Source organism: Lissotriton helveticus, chromosome 10 (assembly GCF_964261635.1).
Source record: "Lissotriton helveticus chromosome 10, aLisHel1.1, whole genome shotgun sequence".
NCBI classification, from domain to species: domain Eukaryota; kingdom Metazoa; phylum Chordata; class Amphibia; order Caudata; family Salamandridae; genus Lissotriton; species Lissotriton helveticus.
The window spans coordinates 1215574390-1215582320 of NC_136071.1; positions in this window are offsets into that span (position 1 = coordinate 1215574390).

The following is a 7931-nucleotide window of genomic DNA, read 5'->3' on the forward strand; positions in this document are numbered from 1 at the left end:
TTACGTGCCTCCATTTTAATAACCTCTTCACTGACTGAAGATTCTCGACGCTTCCGCATTATTTTTGCTTTTAATTTTTAGTAATTAGAAACCAGCCTTTAAATTACTTGAGCATCGTACACTATTAGTGTAATTTCTATTCAAACTTTACCATTTTTACAGCTTGCACATCACGGTGATGCGCGCACCTTTTCATCATCATCATCATTATTTTAGGTAACAGCTACAATTTTTTTTAATTTTGCCCTGTTGTTTTAATTATTATTTTCAGTGTGGAATTATTATTTTGTTATGGCTAACATTGCTGCAGCCCCACAATTTTTACAAGTAGCAAGTGAACCTAATATCGAATGGGATGGTTTGATTTCCTATGTTTTTAGCTTATGTTTTGTTTTTAGCTTATGTTATGGCCCTTATTCCCATTTTAAAAGTGGCGCACCGGCGGCGCAAGGCCTTCATAAATAAGGCCCGTTATGTTTTTAGCTTATGTTGATGTACTTGAAAAAGATAGTTGTTCTGCCAAAAGAAAATTAGCATTACTTAGACATTGTTTGGGTGAGGCAGGCATAAAAGTTGCAGGTGAACCTAATATCGAATGGGATGGTTTGGTTTCCTATGTTTTTAGCTTACGTTATGTTTTTAGCTTATGTTGATGTACTTGAAAAAGATGGTTGTTCTGCCAAAGGAAAATTAGCATTACTTAGACATTGTTTGGGTGTGGTAGGCATAAACGAATTTGACAATCTTCCTCCTATAGAAGATGCTGGTGATATTGATGTTTTTGAGAAGGCTACTAGACAGATGAAGATTTGTTTTGGAAAAAAAATCAACATTGTAATGGAAATATTAACATTATATTCACATGCCCAAAAAGTGGAAGAGTCAATTGAAGATTACGTGTCTGCCTTACGTTCTTTGGCTTGTTCTTGCGCAGTTGAAACTATTTCGTATGAGCAAGTTCTCACGGATCAAATAATGATGAAAACTAAAAGTAAAAAAATTCAAGACAGACTGGTTGGGCGCGAAATCTTCTCTCAGTGCTGTCATTAATATTGCAAAAGGAATTGAACAATCTGAAAAATGTGTAACTGAAATTAGAAATCAAACTTCAAAGGTACAAATTACTGAGCCTGAAGTTTCCTTAGTCAAAAGTCAAACAGGTTCTAATGTCAATCAAAAAATTATCGTCAAGAAAGATATTGAACATTTTTTTTTGAGAATAGACCTTATTTTAAAAGGAATACTGTTGTGTGCTGTAGGTGTGTCAGCACCAACCATGTCGATAATTATAAAGGATGTCCTGCTTGGGATAAAGTTTGCGTGAAACGTAAAAAAAAGGGGCATTTTGGTCATGTTTGTTGTTCTACTAAAAAAATGTATTATATTTCCCATGAGGAAGAAGAGGTTCTTCTGGGTATAAATTGTATACTTTCTGTTAATGAATCCGAACAAAAGAAATTCCCTTCATGCACAGCAATGATAGATGGAAAACCAGTGGAGTTAATGGTAGATTCAGGTTCGTGGTACAGTATAATTGGGAAAACATTGTTTGATGATCTTTGGGGCACGAAAAACAGTGTCTCTTCCTGATATTCAGCCTAGAGGGTATTCAGGACATAAAATTGACTTTGAAGGATTTTTTTGGGACAAACATTGAATTTGAAGGTAGAAATATTAATGGTAAAGTATATGTTGTTACAAAAGGAGTATCTATTTTAAGTTGGCCACATCAACAAGAATCAGGCATAAAACTTCATCCTAATGCTTCTCCTCAAGTAAGTGTTATGTCCATTATTAATGAGACGTATGTTCCCTATGCGGGAAGGGTATGCCCAGACGTGGGTCCCATGCCCACTTTGCCACTGGAATCAAGCTATCCTGGCTGAAGACGGCTGATAGACAGAAACCGGTCCTAGGATGCTTGATTCCGGTCCAGGGAAGACATGGCTTGGCAGTTCGAGCTGGACTGTTCCCATGAGGCACAGGGTCAAGACTAATTTGCATATGGCCATGTCTGAACTGGGGTGGCTTGGTGAGCAAAATAACAATGGATTAAACCCAGATCTGTGACTGGGGTGAATGTTTTACCATTGTGCAACATTCCGTCCCTCATCTCGTGTGTTTCAAAGATCCTTTGCTACCTGTTGATGTGGTTGCATGAAAACACAATACAGACACTGGAATGAGTGGGGTGGGGTGTGCAGTGGAGTGCTTGCATTGGCTGTGAAGATATGTGGGTAATTCGGTTTATGTTTACCTTTATATCATAGTGTACTCCGCATCCTCAATGCTCACCTTTTATTACATCAAGGACGATGCCTACTTGGCAACCACTGACAAGGGTGTCCATTGAACCAATAGACATGATCCTATTTCTTTATTATTTTGTCCCATTCCCCCATTCTCTTTATTCCCTTCATTTTGACACAGGCCATCAGAAATACAGTCCGCATAACAATGAGGGTCGTTGTAGAATAATTACAAACATCGCTCCTGCTGGGTTTAGGATAGTTCAGGTTAGTGCATCTGACACAATCTCTCGTGGATCGTGGCACACCCCGGGCCATGACACCATTAGACTACAGATTAAGAAGTGTAATACAAGAAAAAAAGACAAGAGAGCGCCCAGGCTGCTTTGAACCGTTCGGCTGCTGTCATATTGCAACAGTTGCCTCATTTTTGTGCCCTGCATTGCGCCCGAGGGAATCCTGCACATCCGGCACAAGTGAACCACCCCAGGAGAACTACCACTCCCAGGGGGCATTGCTTTCACGGCAGGTGCCGCGCCTCAACATTGCTCTTGGCTCCCTGGAAAAAAACTGTCTGATTACATTTCTGGCTTCTCATTTCGTGAGAACTATTACCGCCGGTTCATTGACATTGATTGACTGGTGGGCGGTTCTAGGGTTTTATGAGACAGTGGTTAATTTACCCCAAGCTATTAATCTTAGAATATTGTTTATCTTGCCAAATGTGATGTAAGTGGGGGGTTTCATTTTGCTTTCCATTAGAAACGTATTGTTTAGGGATTTTAGAGGGATAAAGCCCGTTTCTTTATTAGGATAGGGGCTGCCTTCTGGAACCGTTATGGGGAACAGAAAATTGCAAAGTTCAAACAGTGGACGAAAATAAAAGCAAGCTAAGGACTCCAGTGCATCCTTAATGAAATACTTGATAGGGGCATTGAGCGCCCTAGAAAAGCACATTTCCAACGCGGAAGAGGCCTTGAACAAAGAGTCATTTAGTACGATTGGCTCTAGTAAAGCCTACTCTCCCACCCATAGACCGCTTGAGGGGGTTTCAAAATCTAACGCAGCAAAGGCATCTGTGGTACAACAGAATGGTTGTGTCCATATAGGGGGGAACGAGATCTCATTGATTGATCTCGAAGCAGCGCCGTTACCTCCACAAAAAGAGCTTGTGTATCTAAGAACTTGGACGCCCACATATCCTCACCACCACAGATTCACGTAGCTCCCAATACCCCGAAAATTTCAAAACCCTATCTTAAGTCTAATTATGGAAAGAATGGCCAGCCACCAGTAAAGTCAAAGAACGCGCGTGAGAAGTTGGCCTGGTTTATGCTGCTCACTAGTTCTAGTGATCACCTTGTACCATGCCAAGCAACCCTTATGGTGGAGGTTGTAAAGTCAACCTTATAGACAAGCTATCCTAGGGGTAGCATGGACTAAGCAGTCTTAGGCTAAACTCTGTAAAGGCATGTGAAGCAAGCTGTTTTACCATACACAATCCCCTTGAATGTCAAATGAAAGAACACCACGCAGATATATATTGAAAATATATATAGATTTATTTCTACAAATATACCCTATACTCTTTATGAGCACAGAAGCAAATGTGTTAAAACAAAACACAGTTTAAATATACAAAAGTTGCACAATTTTGGATGAGCCCTAGGGGCCACCTAAACCATATACTAAAATAGTGGTATAAGAACCACTATGGGGAAAGTGAAGAGGCCTAGGGCCTGGGGAATCGTTGGAGCTGTTCGGGACTAGCAGTGATGAAGTCGGGAAAGGCTCGCGGGACTCGGGTGCAGTGCTCAAAGTGCACCAATGCACCAATGTTAAGTTAATGGTGCGTAAAAGTTACAAAGTTAATGTTTAAGGAACCTTCCGATGGACCTACAAGGATAAAACTTTAGACACAGGCACTAGAGGTGTGCACCAGTGTGGGAACACCGGCGTTGCTGAGTTACCTCACCCACAGGAAGCGGGTGCACAGGTGCGAAGTAGTGTCGGGTTTCGTCATGCAGGTCGATGGTGCTTGGAGCTGAAGATGCTGCAGGCGGGTCGTCGAGAAGAGTTCCGATGGATCCAAGGGTGGATATGAAGAGGTGAAGACCTGAAAGCAGAGGGGACAATGTTCAAAGTCACTAGCCAGTGACTACTGTGGAACCAGGAAGGAACCAGGCAATGTCGGGTGCAAACAGGTGAAAAGGTGAAGATTGTCTCTGCAGCCACGTGGACACGAAGTTGTCTCTGCAGCCACGTGGACACGAAGAGGTCAAGGACGTCCAGAAGTCGATCACGAGCTGTCCCACGAAGGCTCTCGCTGATGGCGGTGTCGGCAACTTGATTGGAGCAAACAAGCCTTGGCTAAAGCAAGTCACGCAGGAATCGATTCAAGCTTCTCACTCGGACCAGCAAGGTCAGAGCGGGTGCTCCTTTTTAGGGGAGCAAGGGCCAGTCTGGAGCAACCAGACCAGCGGTGTAAGTCGTAGTTTTCGTCGCCAAGATGGCTGTTAGCCACGTGGCAAGTGGCCGGGATGGCGCATCGAGTGGCAAAGTGCAAAAGGGCCCCACGCAGATCGTGGAGATGCTGGGGGGCTGATCTTCAGTGCAAATGCTGCTCGAGGTTGGGGCTTCTCAAACCCCAAAGCACAGCTGCAAGGGTGCCGAGGGTGCTGCGCAGTCAGCTTCTCGGGGGTCTTTCAAGAGGTCCTGTCCCACATCTCTCGGTTCCTCCACGGGTCCCTTCTTTGCAGGGACTGTGGATCGGGCTGTGAGATGTCTGGGAGTCTCAGTCTTGTCAGGCTCTGGGCTCGGGCTCCGGTGGGAGGCGGCGGCAAAGCAGACGTCGAGTTGCTGGTTGGTGCCTGTATTCACAGGGTGGTCACTCCTTGGCCACAAGGGAGATTCTCTTCAGTCTTCTGTGCAGCAGAATGTCGAAGTCCAGTTTTCTTCTGTATTTCAAGTCGAGGTCAGGATGATCCGAAGTCTCAGGACACAGCTCCTACTCTTATTCCAAATCTGGGGTCCGGATCACCTGCTCGGTCCCTCCTCTGGGTGGGACCAGGAAGGGGGGGCGGTTACACCCCCTTTCCTTTGTCCAGCTTCGCGCCAGGACTGGGGCTTGAAAGCCCCAGCACCGGTTTGAACTGGCCTATGCACGGGGACACCTTGTGTGCCCCAGGCATGTCTGATTCTATTCAGCCCTGTCCTACCCAATACACAAAATCCTGTCTGGGGTGGTGCTAGCACCTCCCAAGGCAGGAAACCCTTTGTCCAAGCTGCCCTCGCTGGAAGGACTCCCAGCAGCAGGAGGTCAGACTTGTGTCTGTGGTGGCAGCATCCATTTTGTGATGCTGAGGCTCAGTTTAACTTTAACCGGGGTTCAGGTTATGTACATGTCGTGTCCCTCTAGAAGGGTGGAATGCTACCTCCGTCGCCAGAACTGGCGAGGGGGTAGTATTCCAAATCGTATGACACCTTACTCGACATGTTTTGATAAAGCCAAACCAAAGATAGCATATAACCGCGAGGATTATAATGCACTTAAGAGTATATGGTATGGCAGTATCATGAAACAGCTAAAGGACATGGTTCCGAAAGCTGCAGACAGGCTCAGCTCATGCCAGAGCACCATCTCACATATTTCCAAGCACTCTTCCTCCAGGATTGATGAGGCCTTCCATAGGAGTGCCTGACAGGAACATATGTGTCCATTTTAGGTTAGATATAGGCATACTATACCTAAGTAAGGGGTGGTTACACCGACTTACCCCAGCTGAGTGATCAGCCAGTTGTGTCAAATATGGAGGCCAGGCCAGGGGTGGCACAATACGTGCTGCAGCCCCTGGTAGGCCATGGAAGCACCTATGCCCTGGGTACCTGGGGTACACTGTTACAGGGGCCAATAAGGTGAGCCAGTTCCAATTGTGTATGTACCTAAGGTACATGGAGTCCATTTTAAGGAGAGAGCAATCAGCCTGGGGCCCTGAATAGCAGGATCCCAGGCCAACTAAAGTAAAAAACCAGCTAAACACCAGGCAAAAAGTTTGGGGGTAACCATAGTCAGATATCCACCTTCCTACACAACCCCCCCCCAAGCGAAAGGAGATACGGCTATCCTTGACCAGGTAAGCCTATATTGCCTGTGTGGCCATATAAGGAAGTACCAGCTCTGGCTTGGTTTCCCCTTCTCATCTCTACAGGTAACAATACTGCAGCAGGACCAATCGGCCTGCACTCCGGTATTACTGACCATACAAGGTTGTATACCACATTGCAAGTTTTTTACCCTTCACTAAATAATTCTTTCACTGTGTGGTACTATCTACCAAGGTCCTGAAGAATTGCCATCAGGCATGAAACATGTCGACCATAATTGAGGGTAGTAGTTACATTTGCTCTAATAGTTTCAGGGCGTTTTTTCCTCCCCTCATACACCACCCCCTCTTTTTTAACCAAGGGAGTCTACCACAAGAATAAAATTAGGTTGTGGACTGACTCACCTTTTTTAGTTTCTCTTTCACGTCACGACCACACTCCCCACGCCCTCTCACACGCATGCACCATATGGCGGGAACAAAAGATCTCCGATAAAGAGCTCCGGTTTCGGGAGCCCGTCAGACATTGCAGCGCCAGTCTGACGAGGAGCAGAACCCATATGATGAAGCATGACACCTAGCTTGCTGGGTGTGTGAGGGTTTTAGTTCCAACTAGGGGATTCCCCCACTCACTAGCACACACTCCTCTCCGTCACTCTTCCCGGGGAACTTTGTACACTCTCTTTGTGTCACTAGTCTATGGACCAGTACACTGGACCCCGTAAAATATCGTCCTACCCCAGTCCCCCTTTTTGTATAAATGGTTTCCCCCTGTCTCATGGTCCACTAAGCAATCCCTGACCCTAAGGGTATCTGAGAGTCTCCACCATAGGGAATCTCTACCTGTGGTGTGTCTTGGCAAAGTTAAAGGCTGATGTTGAGATGGAGTACTGAAGTGAGATTCCTCTGTAGGACTCAGCTTCCTCCAATCACTTTCCACCATGTAGGCCTTTCTTTTTTGACTGAGTTGCACTGTGCTCTCAGGGTCAACCTCTGGCTACCTAAAGCTGGAGGCTGGGTCCCTTTGGTTGGCTTACTGGAGGGACAGTTCAGGTTTGGGCCCTTTGGGCCCCAGGTTTGGCTGTGCCCAACAGAATCCATCTGTGGGAGGTCCCTAACTAATTTTAAGGGGGATCCCTCAGGAGTTTTTAAAGTTTTCACCTGGCTAGAGGTGCTAGCTTTGGTGCCCCTAATCTGTTGATGTGGGTGCTTTATTTGACAGGTGGCCCTTTGGGGCTCACTGTCCTTCTTGTCCTGTGCAGCCCTGGGCTGACTATAGCAAGGTAGAGAGGGGCAGGGTACCTGCTCCAGACTGGGTCCCACCTGAGAAGGGTCCACTGACATCAGAGGCTCTCTCAGGCTAGGGCTGACCACCTCTGGGGCAGTTCCTTCATCAGGGGTAAGATCAGTTCCCTGAGGAGGCTGATCCTTTCCTAAAGTCTGGTGGGAGGGAGATTTCTCTTCCTTCTCAATGCTCTCTGTTTGTGTGGAGTGATCCATCTTTTCAGGCTTCACAACACATGTATCAGTTTGAGTTTGGGCTGTGGCCATCACAGCCCCACCAACCTTTTCAGGAGGA